The 16369-nt window shown below is 39.7% G+C and overlaps 1 protein-coding gene across 4 annotated transcripts in view; it reads left to right on the top strand.

Moving 5' to 3' along the window:
* The window catches only part of CHL1 (cell adhesion molecule L1 like), a 123508-nt gene that overhangs the window by 24654 nt on the left and 82485 nt on the right, over nt 1-16369 (top strand). For 3 of the 4 annotated variants that reach the window (XM_082768550.1, XM_082768547.1, XM_082768551.1), the window contains exon 2: nt 6910-6984. The exons of the other annotated variant lie outside the window; for it this stretch is intronic. The gene's annotated coding sequence lies outside the window, so the exon portion shown is untranslated. The remainder of the gene's footprint in view (nt 1-6909; nt 6985-16369) is intronic. 4 annotated transcript variants of the gene reach the window in all.

The following is a 16369-nucleotide window of genomic DNA, read 5'->3' as shown; positions in this document are numbered from 1 at the left end:
GGCTTGAACGTCTTACAAGCAAGCAGAGAGCTGATGACCAAAACAGGATTAGAATTCGACAAATTGGTTATAATGAACAACTTCAGTCTGTTGATTTTATCTTTATGTTTGAAAGTCAGTAATTTTTGTAAATCAATCTCCAGAGATTATTTTTTTTTAATCTATATTATTTGCTAGTTGGATTTGGAAACCTTTATTTTATTTTTTATTTTTATTTTTTTCCATTGCTTTGCTTATTTTAAATGCTAAATAAGTTGCTTAGTAGTTTGTACAATTGCTAGAAATCTGAACGTAGAATTGCATGTCAATATTGGACATTTTTTCAGTTGCATTCAAAAGGCATTTCTTGGGGGGAGACAACTGAAATCTACAGTTTAACAATAAAGAATCTTTACAACAGGATAAAAAAATAATTTTTCTCATTAAAATTATTCTCTAAATCTCTTGTGAGCAGGGCAGCAGCAAAAGATGCTGATTTAAAAAAAAAAAAAAGTTTCAAAAGCTTTTATACATTGTCTGCAGTTAGCCTCACGAGTTAATCCTTTCTGATTCATTCTCAGTTGTCCTATAACTGTGTTGTAGGGATGAAAAGCATCCTCAATTAAATTTGTGCATGGCCTGACTACAATTTTTAACCAGAAAACATTAGGGAAATTGTTTATGAGGTGATGTAAAGAAAAATTCCTTCAAAAACACTGTGCTGATTTATCCTAGTTGAAGACTTTTTCCAGCATTTCTGAGAAAGACTGGGTATTTTGGCACTTGACTGTGCAAAATTGAAACCTTTTTTTTTTTTTTTTTTTTTAATGTGGAAAACACAGAACTAAGTGTTTTAGAAGTGTTATTTCCTGAAACTCCAGTGTTGTGACAAGAAAGAATGTGTTGTATGAAAAATAATGGATTATTTTATTTATTTATTTATTTTTAGCCAGCATGTAGGTACTTGTGATGCTGTGTTACTGGTTTAGGAGCAATCCTGTTTTCAGCTTGCATGGCATTCAATTGCACATACGCCTTGTTGAAGAGCCCAGGGAAAGGTTGTAATGCAGAGATATGTTGTGTATTAGAAGGTTATTAAAATCAAGTGTAAGTGCACTCTATGCCTTGGGGATTTTAAATGCAAAATCATTCTAACTAATAAACAGATACTAAGTGTGCCAAATTTTACCCCAAGGTACGTGCAGGCTCTTGTGATAGCTCGGTTGAGCTCACTGACTTTTATTGACTATCAGGATTTAGTGACCCGGGAGGGAAATATTGACAGAGGTGATTCCTAGCAGTCACAATTTTCCTTAAGGGACGATAACACCTGGTGTTCGCTGTAAATTTAAAATCAATACATTCATGTGTGTCATGGCACGGGGTTTAACCGCTGAACATCTACCTACTGTGATCCTGTGGCAATGCTCTAGATGAGATCTGAGTGCTTTTTACAGACCTTGATGTTGTCTTTAGGGAAAAATATCCATCATGTGGTGAAAAGCCCATGAGAAAGTGCATGTGCATGTGTATGCATCAGCCCTTACATGTGTGTTAGAGCCAAGTTGATTTTCTTCTGGTAACCACTGTAACAGCTTTTAACACCGTACTTCTCTACTGCTAAGGTCCCTACAGAGCTGAATTATGTACTGGTAACGAGCTGTAGCGTTTCATGTGCCTGAATAACCATGGGCCAGAATCTGGCCCAATAAGCTTGATTTATGAAAACTTGTTTATGCTTGCCTTCTTTTATAGGTACAGTAAATCACAGAAATTGTTGGCTAACATGGTGTGATGGTCTCAGACAGCTGTGATTGGTATTTCAAGGTTCTCTTCATGTTATGGTAGCCCCTTCAGTAATAAATAAATAGATATTTGAGAAACTTGCAATATTGTGTTTGCGGTAATTGGGAGCAACCATATTCTAAAGGTGAGAATGACCCAAAACACTTTTTTTTTCTTACTGGGAAAACTGAAATATTGGCAAAACAGGTCTTCTAAATTGATCATCTAAATTTCACTGCTTTGAAATTAGTACTTTTCTACTGTTGCTAAAAATGAAATAGTCTTTATTTAAGAAGGAGGAAAGTTTACTGTTGTATAGGCTTCTTTCAACAGTGCTACAGCTTTGTTAGGTTGTATTTATAATACCCAGGGGTAAAATTATGTCTAAAAATGTTTGTTTCTTAAATGATTAAGAGCTCCTTCCCTCTCTTGATTGTTATTTTTTTTTTTTTTCAGCCCATATCAAATTCGTGTATCTGGTATTAGTCTGAAGCTGTCATTACAAATACTTCCCTTAGCACATGTGCTTCTATTGTCGAATCCAGCCCCCCACTCACTCCAAGGACGGCAATCTTTTACTGTGACTGCATTTTGTCCATTTCATACTGGGATATTTTCCAAGCAGGTTAATGCATCTTTTTATTGCTTGAAAAAAAGTCGTCTTCCAAATATCGTTTGCAATTAATGTGCAGAACTGGAGCTTATTTCTCATTGTCACTTGCACTGGAGGTGATGGGAAGGCTGGCCAGGCCATGCTGGGTCCTTTCATCCTTTTGCCACCCGTGCTTCACACACCACATTCTGCAATAGGATAAATGCCCGTGGTTGGCATCGATCGATTGGGCTCAGATGAGACGTGATGAGCATGCTGCTGGGTGAGCAAGTTGGCTTCTGCAGGGCTTTGCTGCAGAGAAGTGGCCAAGGCTGCCTCAGAGCTCCAGCCTGAGCAGCCCTCCCCTCTTCTGACACAGGGAGGTTCTGCCCAGTCCTCTGGGCCAAAGCTGACTGTTGTTCCCCTCAGTGAGATGGGGATTTGCAGCAGGCACAGTTCAAGCAATGTTTCCATATTTAGGTTCACTTTTTGAGAAGCCTGGCTTGGAGGCTGGTACTTCATCGATTCACACGTCTCTTAGAGAGAAACGGATGGCTGAGCAGGAAGGTCACTTTGCAGCAGGGCCTACACATCCCTGCCCCAACCTGTTCCTCTTCTCCAGCCAGGAGTGGAGGAGCCCAAGGAGGTGCCTGTGCCATCTGCACTGTGACCGGAGGCAGCGGGCAGCGCAGAGACTGAGCAGCCACAGGGTAGCTCAACACAGGGGACAGAGATGTCTCAAAGCTGTTTTTGTGCCCTGCTGCTTTTTCCCTTCTCTGCACCGAGCTGAAATTCAATGTCAAACGCAGTGAGGGACCAGCTGAATGAATAAAAGTGTGAACTGCATTCCCTCACATGGCAATCTGTCAGCTCTTCTGGGGAACAGGAAGGCCGAAGTGACTGTACTTGCAGACTGCAATAACAATAAAATGCCATTGGGAAGTGCGAGGCAGAAGCAGCACTTGGTATCCAGATGGACATGCAAATCCTTTGTGCATGCATACACAGAAAGCAATATCCTAGTTTTATTTCTCTTTAAAAATTCCAGCAGACTTGCAAGGCCAGGGCACCTAACCTCTGTGATTTGGGCCACAAGGTCTCCAGGACAAAATTGTTGTGAATCCCAATTTATAAGGCTGCTTATTTTTTCCCTGTAGTATATAAGTCATGAAAAAACAAGCAGCCAGTTCTTAAAACAACAACAACAACAACAACAAAAAAAAACAAAAACCAACCAACCAACCAAAAAAACCCAGCCAGTTAAATTCCCAATGTAGACTGTGAGACATTTATTTTTATTAAGACATACTTTGTTTCACTAATGCTTTCTTTTCTGGTGTAATGCTAAATTCAATCATTTTAGGACTTGTGCAGCTGCAAATTTGCTGCAGCTTTGAACAACCTTTGCCTAAGCAAGGGAAGCAGGTGGCATCAGTGCCTGTTGTGTGGCTGCCACATGGGAGGAATGACAGAGCTTTCCTACAGGCAGCATCTACTGGACAGAAAAGCCTGGGGGTGATGGACTTTGACCACCAAGTCATGAGTCTTCCTTTATGTTACAGAAGAGACTTGGGCAAAATTGTGGGTCACCTTCCCCAGGTGATTGATGCCCATTGCCAGGAGCTGGGAATGGCAGCGTTACTGTGTGGGACAGTGGGTTTGAGGTGGAGCAGCATTGTGGGGATTTATGGTCAACTTAGTGCCTTCAGTAGGACGCTCCTGATGCTCTCTGATGAAACTCAAGAGTGATACCATTTGGCAGTCTGTGAGCTGAAGCTGCAGTAGTTGCACCTGAGCACTGAAAGTACCCTGCTTGTACTTTGCCCTACTAATGCTAAATATTTTTTGTGTGTATGTTTGGGGAATGCTGAATTCTCACTGTTGGTTTATACTATGCCTGAAACAACAAGACCAGCTAAAAGTTGGCTGGCTCTAATAAACCCAATAAAAAATACCAAGCGACATGGACTAAGTTCCTAACATTGCATCTTTTTTTTTTTTTTTTTTTTAAATCAAGCTCACCTATACTTTTCACTGTAAGAATTTCTTATATAACTCCTTTTCTTCAGCCTGTGAGCTTTATTTATCCTTCCTCTGTTCACACAGCCCACTGATAACTTCAGTCCTCCAGACCCTCTCTCCAGGAAATTCTATTAAGATTTTCTCTGAGCAAAAGTGTGTAGCCCTTCAGAATTCCTTTATCAGGCTTGCTTTTTCCTGTTATGGTTTGCCTCTGCTCCTTTTTTTTTTTTTTTTTTTTTTTTTTTTTTTTTTTTTTTTTTCATGGATAGCTGTAATTTAAAGCTTACTAGATCGATAAGTCCAAGATGCACCATGTAAGTGGGAGAAGCTGACAAACAGCTGGTAAAGACTGGAGACAGCTGATTAAAAAGAAGGCTGGTATAAAGCTTCTGAGCTACTATTCTCTGTCGTGATTTCCGAGTTAGATTGGAGAAAAAACAAAAAAAGAGGGGAGAGGAGAAATTGTAATTTCCTCCTCCCTCAGAGTCCGTAATTAAAATAGTGGTGATTTTTTTTTCATGTCTCTAAATAAAAAGTGGATGATGATGATTATTATCATTATTATTTTATTTGGAGAAGCTGTTTTAATCAATTGCAAGTGAATTAGCTTAATGTAGAGGTAGCTGGGTAAAATGTAATGGCAGGAAGTCTAGACTTGATGTAGTAACAGCATCTCTGGTCTTGAACTCTGAATCTGTTCCTGTGATAAGCTGAAATCTTGGCAATAGCCTCTGTTTTACAGTTTTACAAAGTAGGAATTTTCTACTCTTGTTTTGCAAGCCCTGGTGAGTGTGCATGGGACTGGGCTTGGGCTTGCTTTGTCTTCTAGCTGAGGCACGTCTCCCACTCCTCGGACTGGGCTTGGCTTGGCTGTACCCAGCTGGCACAAGCTGTAGATCAGGCAATTTGTGTTTGGCATCACAAGCTGCAGTTGCATTTCCTTGGGAAGGTAAAGACGCTATAAAGGGCTGAGTGTGCTGCCAGCAGGAAAGTAAACATTTCTAAGCTAAAGTCTCAGTAGGTGTTGAGAAGGATTACAGTGCAACTGGAAGTAGAGCTGAGGTTCCTAAATCACTGTAGAGCTTAAGGAAACATTTTCTGTGCATGTCAGAAACCATAATTTATTGACAAACAGGTTGAACTCTAAAAATGCTAGTGAATTGTGGTTCAGTGAAATTGCATGCTTATTTTGGCAGGGAGGTGCATATAAATGTTGTGTATCTGCCCACAAAGCAGAAACTAAATGAAAGATGAGAGATGTGTTTGACAATAAGCATAGACATACATCCATGTATGCTAAATTTGGCAATATATTCCAAAATACCAAAGAGATGTTCCAATATGAATTTGAAATGCTGGGGGAAAGGAGGTGTATGTGTATGTGTGTGCTTTGGGAAAGGGTTTGGGTCTGTCCATGGGGAAATAAGTCTGTCTGCAACTGGTGAAATGAGACCAGATAAAGAGATTATCAAGTAGTGACAAGAAAGAAAATAGGTTAGATGAATTTCTTTTTATCACTTCTTTCCCCTTAAGACATCTCACTGAATATCTTGTCATTCATACAAAGAGTCTTGAAAGAAAATCACTTTTAAAGGTGACCCACAAAGGAGGAAGAAGGGGGGAAAAAAGCACTTGAGTGCTACTTTTGCTTCTTGGTGGCATATGAATATGGCCTGGGATTTACACTGTGCACATGTAGTCCCTTCTGGGACTGGAGGTATTTGAGCAAGAGAAGTGATTTTAAAGCTCCCAGATCTTTCCCTGGTGAAGATGATGAAGGCCAGGAGGTGACTGCTCAGTAGCAGAGGTGTGGCATGTCCACGTCCACCAGAGAGGGATACGGAAATGCCATTCCTCAAATGCAACTCTTTTTCAACATGATTTTGAAGTAGGGGGAAATATTATTGGGGGTGGGGTGGGGGGGAGGAGCAGTTAAGGATTTATTTTATTTTATTTTATTTTTGTCTTGAATACACCCTTCTTTCATGAGACTCTTATTTTAAATGAAAGTAACTATTGAAAATCATCTTGAAATCTTGTATCACATTAGACTATAGGAGAGTAATTATGTAAGTAATGGTTGATAAGATTTATTGTTTCTGTTTTTGTGCTACCTAGTGGTTCCAGTGATCACTGAGTCTTATCTGTTTAGTACTATATAAACCACTTAGCTGGCTTTAGAAAGCTTGTAATCTAAGGACATAAGAAAAGCAAAGAAAGAGAGGAAATAGAGGTGCAGAGAAGTGCCTCATTCCAAGGTCACAAACCAGATTTAGGATTAGAATCAGACTCAGCTCATTTTTCTGTTCTATGGGGTATGTTACTTGTTATTCAAATATGGAAAACACTGTCCTTTTCTAGTTAAATAGAGGACAAAGAGAATAAGATCAGACAAATTCAGTGATGTAGAGAAAAAGAAAAAAAAAAAAAAAGAAAACAAAGGAAATGGACTGATAAAGATGCCATTTTTTTAGATGAAGTCAACATCTGACATACCATTGTTCAACTTACACGTTTCTCTTTCCCTCCAGATGCAGTAAGGTGGGGAGAATGATTCAGGTGTGAAACTGCAAATTGACCATGCACTGATGAGGAAGCAGCTGCATGTACTGGTTAGAATATATGTATTTATTTATTGTCTTTATTCTGAATGGTAATAGTTAAATTCATTATAACCACTTTAGACCTATTTGATATCTTTTGTATCTTTAATATGCTTTCCATAATAGCATAAAGGTTTACATATATTTATGCATGTATTTATCTATGGAACAATTCCTTATAATTTGAATTGCTTGAAGTATACAGATATACTTTCAAAGTCTGAAAGCTCTGTGACTTCAGATGGGACTTATTTGTCTTTTACTCTTTATAAGTTAAGTATACAGTCAATAATTACACATGTAGCTGAACACTAGGATAGGTTTTATCCTGTAGTAGCATCTTATTGCTAAAGACTTTATGATTTGATATTAACAAAACAAGCAAACAAACAAACAAGAATCTGTAATCTATTTCATTTTTCAACCTGACAGAAAAAGTGGTGCAGTCATTCTACCCTGATTATTTCCAAGCATGTCTTCCAACCTGCTTTCCTGTAGCTGGTGATGTTGGCTTTTGGGGCAGGAGTGTGATAGTGCATTGCCCCGGGTACCTGAGGGGCTTGGTGCAAAGCCCCAGACCTTGCCTTCGGTTAAAGCAGGCCTGGGGCATGTTGAGAAGGAACAGAGAAAGAGCAGGGTCTTTGTGGTGCATTCATCGGTGGAGTGGAAGGAAGCCTTGGAGCCTCAGGGTACTTGTGCCTGTGGCTTCTCTTGGGTAGCTTCCTACCAGGGATTTCAGTGACTATGGACCCGTCCTGCAGCGAGATATGCTTGGAGGAAATAAGCACGCTGGCAAGGGGGTTCTGTCTATTTATTTATTTAATCCTATTTGCTAAACAATTATAATTTTGTGTTCTGTTTCTTGTTTGTGGCTGATGAGCAGGGAGTCTGTGCTACATGGAGCTTAAATATGTGTTTCTCATTAATTTTTATTAATGAGAGCTCTAAGAGTAAAGCTCTGTTGTGAATTATGTATCCCTTAACTTTTTTTTTTTTTTTTTTTTTTTTTTTTTGAGATACTGTTTGTTGTTTTTGTTTCCCTGTATTCTGATCCCTGTCTTTTGCTATTGCAGAGGGCAGGGCTGAGAACATCCTTCCTACATATCTGTTGCTGAATGTCATCTTGCACGCTTTTGTGGTCTGTAAAATTCATAATGACAAAGTTGGTGATAAAATGTAGTCAGTCTAAATATTGCTTTAACTTATTTTTTTTAGTAAAACATTTTTTGTTCTTTTATTATATGGCTGAAAAAATTTATTATTTTTTTTACATCCAGTGATGGTTTCAAGTAGAGAATAATTTTCTGATTTCTGATGTACCTCAACTAATTAAGCAGTAGGTTTCAGATGCTGTTTACATCTAGATCTCTATAAAACATGATTATGTTTTGATTCCTGTCCTTTTAGGAGCAGCTCTGAACAGCTCACTTTCTTTGTCATTCTACAAGTTAGCTTAGAAACTTTCTTTCATGACTAGCCATCTGGAAAGGTCACCCTATGAAGGCTGCCCCTATTTTTGTAGGTATGCATGAGCAAAGAGAATAAAGGTTTACTTTTTTTTTTGTTTGATTTGGTTTGGTTTTGTTTCCTCTGGGGTGGACACACAATGTTATTGTTTCTCCTTACTCCCCAAAACACATGCATTTTACTAAAACAAACAAACCCCAACAACAACAACAAAATAAATCCACAAAACCCCACCCACCAAATGTCAGCAAAACCAAGCAAACAAGCAAAACTCTCCTCCGGTCTCCTCCCTGAGGCTGCTGCATGGGCTGGGCTTTGCCATTTCAAAGGAGAAATACTGGAAGTGTAGGCGTAACATTCTGAGTGCAAACTTGAGCAGATTTTTATATCTGCCCTTCTCTCTTAGCAGAAAAGGTCATGGAGTAATGCAGCCTTTATAACCAGCTGTGTGCTTGGCTCTCCATGCGTCAGAGCCGTGGATGCTTGGGAAATGTGCTGTTCCCCTTCCTGAGGCTGACAGCTCTCTGCACACCCCCTTCCCTGCCTGAAGTGCCCTCTCCTTCCCAGCTCAGCACCGTGACCCCCTCGCCTGCCCTGACCAGAATCTGAACCCAAACCCATTCAGACAGGGTTCGGAGTTAAGTTAATGTATGCCCTCCATCTGCCCTGCAAAGAAGTGCGTGTACACAAGACCTTTTTATTTCAACACATCTCTTTCTCAGCTAGGGGAATTGTCATTAAGATTTCATTACATTTAACTGTTTGATAAATTTAATTTTAAGCCTTCCTATATTTAGAGTTTCTGAGTCTTAACTTGTAAAAGTTATTTGTCAACCTGAAAGTTAGTACTCCTTTGCATTTAAAATGCAGGGCATGACACATGAAGCTGCATTTATAAATAGGATACACCTTTGTGTCATTTTCTACTTGCTTAAAAGCCAATGTCTGGTGAAGGAAGCTCCCATCCTGAGGAGAAGAAAGGGCTCATTAAAAACATTAGCTGCCATAGAAGAAATTGAGCTACAGTGCTCTACAAAAAGATTATAATAACTGTAATAATAAATGGATTAATAATACATTACAGGAGAACTCCTCCAGTCAGATTGTCACACGTTTATCTCTGAAAATTGACTTTGGTGAGGTGTGTCACAGGAGCTAATGACCTTAACTGATGGATTCAGGAGCTCGCCACGCTCCCAAATCTACTTCAGTGCAGATCTCTGTACTCTTCATAGTCTTCTAGACAGACATGGGATAAGTAAAGACATTTCAGGTGGCAAGCTGGGAGGTACCTCTGAGCTGAAACAAGGGAATCTCCAGCTTCATCCTTAAATAATTGGAGTAGGTCCAACCCTGACTGCGTACAAGGGAAAATTCAGGTTGCTGGTGCAGCACCACCCCACAACACTGGTTGGGACACACTCGGCTCAGGTGACAGGGGTCCAGGAATACCTGCTGCCTCCATCATATGGAGAGCTTCCCTGACATTGAAGCTTTTGGGTAAAGCTCACTTTTGTATGTGTCAAGAGCAAATTCTCTCTCCCAGACCTGCAGATAAGCTATCCCAAAAGTGATGCTCTGTAGTATGATGGAGCTGTTCCTGTGCTCCATGGGAAGGTTTGAGTGGAAGCATAGCCTTCCCATACAAGGAGAGCTTGGGGATTTCCACTGCCTGCCTTGCACTAGGGCTGGCTTTGTAATGGCTGCTAGGCACCTGTGCTGTGCTGGGGAAAAATTGCATTAAGGGAATTGATTACACAGTCATTGTAAGCCCATGCTGGTTGTAAACGGCATCTTTAGGCACCTAGTCACCTTTAAAATTAATCCATTAGTCACTTCTGAGATGTCAAACACCCCTCCTAAGCCTGGGGACTACTGAAGATGGAGGTTACGTGAGTTTGTGGTTGGTAATTTGTAGAATAATTTGGGCTGGAAGGTACCTGAGGGAGTTGTCTGGATGCCTCAGTTCAAAAAGGGATCAGTGGGTTCCAAGTACAGATTATGGGCAAAATCTGTCTTTTTACTGTATATCACACTGAATGATGCTTCTGGATGTCCCTGTTTACACCTACAAGCAAGTACTTGTAGATATTCTGGGCACTTAGTTTGCACGTGCAAACTTTGTCCATGGAAGGTATAAAATCAAAATTCATCTTAAGATGACTCTAAAAAGCAAAAATCTCTCTCAGCACAAAAAAGGCAGTCATAAGGACATCAATTGCTTTCTTATCAGTGCTTTGTATCATGTTAATACTATAGCCAATAGTAAATTGCATAAACATTGAGGGATTGTACTGGATCAAAGGGAATGATACTAGGGCTCTTATACCAGAAGATTTTGAGTTTGCATTTGAAGTCACACAATATGTGGTTTGCTTTATTTCCTGGCTGATGTGAGGGGAGCTGAACAGTTGCTCTATTTGGCACAGGGTTTGCTCTCTTTCCCGATGTATTGCCTTACTTTGGTGCATTGGTTTATTAGATACATACTGGGAAAAAAAAAGAGTAAGGTATCAAATAAAGGTAATGCATTAGTGCACCAACTTGTTATGGCACCAGCAAACAACCAGACTGCTGCCTGTGTATCATGTGGTCATGCAGGGAGCTGAAAGCCCGGTTTGGTTTTTCAAGTCTCCAAGCAATAAAAGACACAGTTGGCAGCACTGAAAATGTTGAATTTTGGAACAGAGCAAACAGGTACCTGCTAGGAAGCTGCTAAAATAGTGATGGCCTGGGGCTGGCAGCATACAACAAGGGGAATACAGCTCTACCTGCCAAATGGGTTCTGTGCCTCCATGCTATTGCTGTCTTGACTGCTGTCAGGCAGGAGAAAGAGCTAAATGCTATGGCTATTCTTACATTTTTTAGAAATGAGACTAGGTTCATTAGCACTCTCATCAAATGGCTTTCAGTTGCTATCAGTCTGACTTGTATTTGAATTGATGACCTTGAGATGAAAGGCTTTTTATTCTATTACCAATCTCCTGAGCCATCAAGTCTTTAATATGCCGTGTAAAATCAGCTTTCAGATGGTATTTCTTTTATATAATATTGCCATTTATTATTAACAATGTTTGATTTTGTGTGCTACTAGCTCTAATTGTGCATAATGCTAGTTTTGTTATTCCTATTATTTCAAATATATCTACTATATTACTATATTCACGTAGACATAGAGAAAACAGATTGGTAAGAGACTGTGATTAAGCTTTATATAAAGTTGAGCTAATAAAATTACATAAAAATACAAAGGTAGAATAAATTCAGCATCAGCAAAGTTAATGTATTAGTTCAGTAAATTGAAATATAAAACTCAGTTTTGATGTTGAAATAAGCTTTCCTGCAAAGTACCATATGGGACAACCAAATGCACAGTAAATTAAGAAAAATGAATAAGAATATGCAACACAAACTATTGCAATGAATGAAGTATATTACATACTACCTTTTTCCTAAAGATAGAACGTGATAAGAAACCAGTGTATACAGGGGCACAAAGCAGAAGTGTAATGAGGTAGCTTCTCCTATTTTAGTTTTATTTGAATATGATTCTTGGGAAAACGTAAAACTGGCAGCACTGGGATAAAAGGCACCTTTGTGGATGGAGTTATTACAAACTCTGAAGTATGACAGCTAAATGTACATATTTGTCCTGACTTGCAAGTATGTAATAAGAATTTTAAAGATAATATGAGGCTGGTGATGTCCTGAGCAGTAGTACTCAGTTGTGGTGCCAAATGAAATGATACTTTCACTGTTATTTTGCTCCAGAGGAGATAATGCAGATATTGTTTCTTGTGTGGTGTTGACACCAAAAGTGTTAGAATGCAAGTCTGACCCAGGATCTCGAGGGTCATGAACTGAACTTGCTGCGTCACACCACAGAGCTAACTTCCAGGAGAGATGTTCTGGAGTCCTTTCAAGAGGCTTCCAGTGATGGGGTCCCAAGAGCCTCCTTGGAGATAACGTATTCAAATGATTAACTGTCTGTATAGCTCAGAAAGCTTTCATTCTGTCTGTCCTTAATTTTTCTTACTGTGAATTAATTCAGTCACCCGTTCATGAAGTATGAATAATTGTGGTTTTCTTAATTAAAATCTGTTGTATATTGGAAGATAACTGTTATATCTACTTGGACTTTATTTTTTATAGACTAAGCAAATACCCTCCTTCCTAGGTCATGCTTTCTGAATCTCATATGAATAATTACTTTCCATGTCCTGTGGTTAACATCTGTTAATATTTCCCAAAACACCACTTGTCTCTCTGGCAGCAGACTTGCATTGCTGACTCATGTTTAGGTTTTATCCTTCCTAACCTCTATGTTCTCTTCCTTACAAAGCACATCTTAAAGTTTATATTTGATTATTTCCAAAAGAAACTGGACTTTGTGTACCTTTATACTTAATTGTGTTCATGATCTTGGATGCTTTTCCTCCATTGTTGAGATCATTTGGCATGCCTGTGCTGTCCTCCTGAGTGCTTACAGCTTCTCCACACTTGGTATCTTTGTGTTACCAAAGTCACTCATGAATAACTGGGTCAAGCACAGCCCCTGTAGAGATGCACTGGTGTTTTCTCTCAATTTGGAAGTGAGCAGTGGAAAACTCTTCTATGAGTGTGTTTATTGTTAGTTTAAATATAATAATAATAAAGTTAGTTCTGCCTTACTGTGGTACAATATTTTTGTCTAATCAAAATGTATCTAACTCTTTTATGATAGAGTAGTTATCCTTTTATTTAAAAAAAAAAAAAAAAAAAAAAAAAGAAAAAGAAAAAAAGGTGGGGTTTGGAAATTGGATTGACCTGATTAGTTCTTCACAAAATATATAGAGAGGGAAACATGATTGTGGAGGACCAAGTCCTTAGGTCTGGAAAAGGCAAACATAAGGGCCAAATTCTCTTGTAGATAGGAAGGGAGGCCAAAAACTGCTAAGGATAAATGAGGATGGGCATTGGAAAGAGATTTCTTGATGACAATCCAGCCAGCCCAGCCCGAGGGTGCTGGGGCAGGGCAGGAGCAGCCCTCACTTGGCACTTCCCAGAGCAGCAGAGCCATGGTGGGATCTGCCAGGAGGCTTCTGCAAGTCCTTCCCAGCCCTCTGCTCTGAGTAGATAATAAAAGCTTGGTTTGGGCCAACATTTAAAAGCCAAAATTGTTCCAAAGCAAGTTCTTAAAAAGCATGCTCTGTTTTGTAAGGGATGTGGAATGTGTATAATACTGAAGCTTTGCTACAGCATACATGGATACAATAAGTTAATGCATTATTTGTACAATTAGGTATAGACCTAGAGCATAGCACAATGCAGTTCTCTGAGGCTTCTGTCCATCATATTAGAACTGTATAATAGTAGACACTGGAATAATAAATAGTAAATATAATAAATGGTTTTAAAAAGATGGGATAAATTACGCATAATGAGATTATCTCCTGAAAAAGTACAGCCTATTTTTTGTTTGCTTTTTAGAGTTCTGTTTCTAAGCCCTGCTACCATAGACTTCAGTATTCATAATTTTCCTTCTGCTAAGAGGAGTAGTCACCATTTCTGCAAAGCCACACTCCAGTTAGCTGTTTCTGAGGCAGGTCTGATAACTGGCTGCCTCCAGTTCTGTACTATGGAATAAAGGAAAACATTTGGAAAAAATACCAATATCCACCATGAAATGAAATGAAAAATTATTTTTCTGAAAGTGACAAGGTGTTAAATTCCTTTTCTAAGTTAATTCTTTGACAGACTAGTGTAAGTAACCAATAGAGAATGGAAAGTGATTAAAAATGTAAGAATTAACAGTAAAGAGCAGAAAAAGAATTGTTATATATACAGATTTGCATCCTGTAACATAAAGAGGATTAAAGAATAAACTTACCTCTGGCATTTATTTTAGAAAAAGTCCTGGGGACAGGTGACACAAATAACTCTAATGTGCCAACACCCCAAAGGGGTCAATGGGACAAACCCAAAGAGCTATTGTAGGAAAAAAATCTGTACTTGCTTTTTTTTTTATTTTATTTTATTTTATTTTTTTTTTATTATGTTCCCACTCAAACTATTCAGGTAAAATGATAAAATTAAATTGATGATGATCCATCTGGGAAATGGCATGATATTTTTCTCTAAATATGGTTTGTGGAGAAATTTTAAAAAGCCAAATGATTGCATAGAGAGTTATAGTCTGTGAACCATATTGTTATTGCTATTGCCAGTACTTTGTCTTCAGATGGCAGGAACTCTTTCAGCCTGTAAAGAATGAGAAATTGCTTTGTTCTCTGACAGTCTGAAAACTGCTTCTGACACCCGTCTCCAGCCTTGATTTGATTAACAGAAGTGATGATTTTCCCCAAAAGAACAAGGCCACACAGGGATTGCCCAAGGAGGAGCGGGCAGAGGTGATGCCCGTGGGTTCCCTCCTCAGCAGCTCGAGCCGCAGCAGCATGTCAGCTCGTGTTAGGCTCAGCCCTTGGTTCCTCTTCTGAAATCTCATGTGCTTTACAGAGTGTTTGTGTCTCCTGCGTGTGACAACCGCTTAAGGTAGCAATGGAGAAGTGTTTGCAGAGGTCAGATGAATGGACTGCTGCTTGCTTCTCAGTCATCAGTGTTGTGCACTGAGGATGCTCAACATGTGTCCATATGACTGCTGATCTACGTGCCACCTGTGCACGCCAGGGAGACTCACAAAATTACACCTTAGCTGACCAAATAAGCAACAAGTTAAAGATTTCAGTCTTGAAAATAGTTGCGATTGCACTTCTAAAATCTGATGATGTATAACAGAATGACTTGTAGGCCTGAATCTGTCTTGATAGAAACGTGACGGATTACTTAGGGATTTTCTTTAAATGCTGCTGCGCTATTGAGATAGCTCCTCAAAACCCATCCTGTCATGCTAGTTCAAAAATTGTTGCAGTAGAAGTTATTCTTATGTATCTATAAGATAGATTGTTGTTCTGCTGTGCTGACAGCTGGTTCTCAGTAATCCATTTATTTGGCTGCACCGTCTTTCTTGGCTGCACAGAGGCAGGATTGCCAAGTGGGCAGACATCTCAAGATACCCTGCTTTGTGTGTTTTTTCAGTGTTACCTTTGGGGGGGTAGGGTGGTGTGTGTGTGTGTGTTCATTTCCTTCTAAGTACTTCCTGTCCAAGCTTAGTGTTTTATATTCCACCAGAAAATCCCTGATCATGTCTGATCATGGCAGAAGGGAACCTTTACTACTACATGATGAACCTTTTTCCCTTTATTGTAGTTGCTGTTTTGTCCTCACAGACAGGGCTAGAGGTAAGTAGAATGTTCCAGCTACCTAGTACCTGAAATAATTTGGGTGAAATGTATTATTATTAGCATGCAGAAAGGGCAAAGCCAATTGCCACATGAGTTCATTACAAGGGAATTATTCCCTTATATATGTTTACCAAGAGTCAGGCCGAAGTGAGCTGGCTCATTAAATCCAAGAACTTGGATACTGTTATCCCTCCTCCAGATTTAATAGGCACGCTTTTTCTGATGGGCTGCTTTTCTGTAACGTGCTGTGTGGCATGCGCAGACACCTGACAGATGCTCGGCATCTTCTTGCATCCGATGAGGGTCGCAGCTTTGACAAATGCCGAAGAAGGGCTGTCAGGGATGCTGCCCCGGGGGATTTTGCACGTACCCAGAGCTTGGGAGAGGCTGCTGTGAAATAAACACTTGTTGTGGGCTGGCTGCAAGCAGCTTGCGTCGGCTGGAGGTCATGGCGGTTCCTGCCGGCACACCAGAGCTCTGTCTGCGAGCACGGGGCAAGAGGACAGCCGCTAATAAGGGACCCTGCGTTGTGTCAGCAATGTGCTGTGCTGAAGAACAAAGGCATACTGTCTATGCTCATAATCTGTCATTTGAAAATTAATGAACAAATGGCAGGCTACAGATGGGATGGCTATGAAACC

This window comes from Aythya marila (genome assembly GCF_965140915.1).
Source record: "Aythya marila genome assembly, chromosome: 10".
In the NCBI taxonomy this organism is placed as follows: Eukaryota; Metazoa; Chordata; class Aves; order Anseriformes; family Anatidae; genus Aythya; species Aythya marila.
This window is presented reverse-complemented; position numbering and strand designations above follow the sequence as displayed.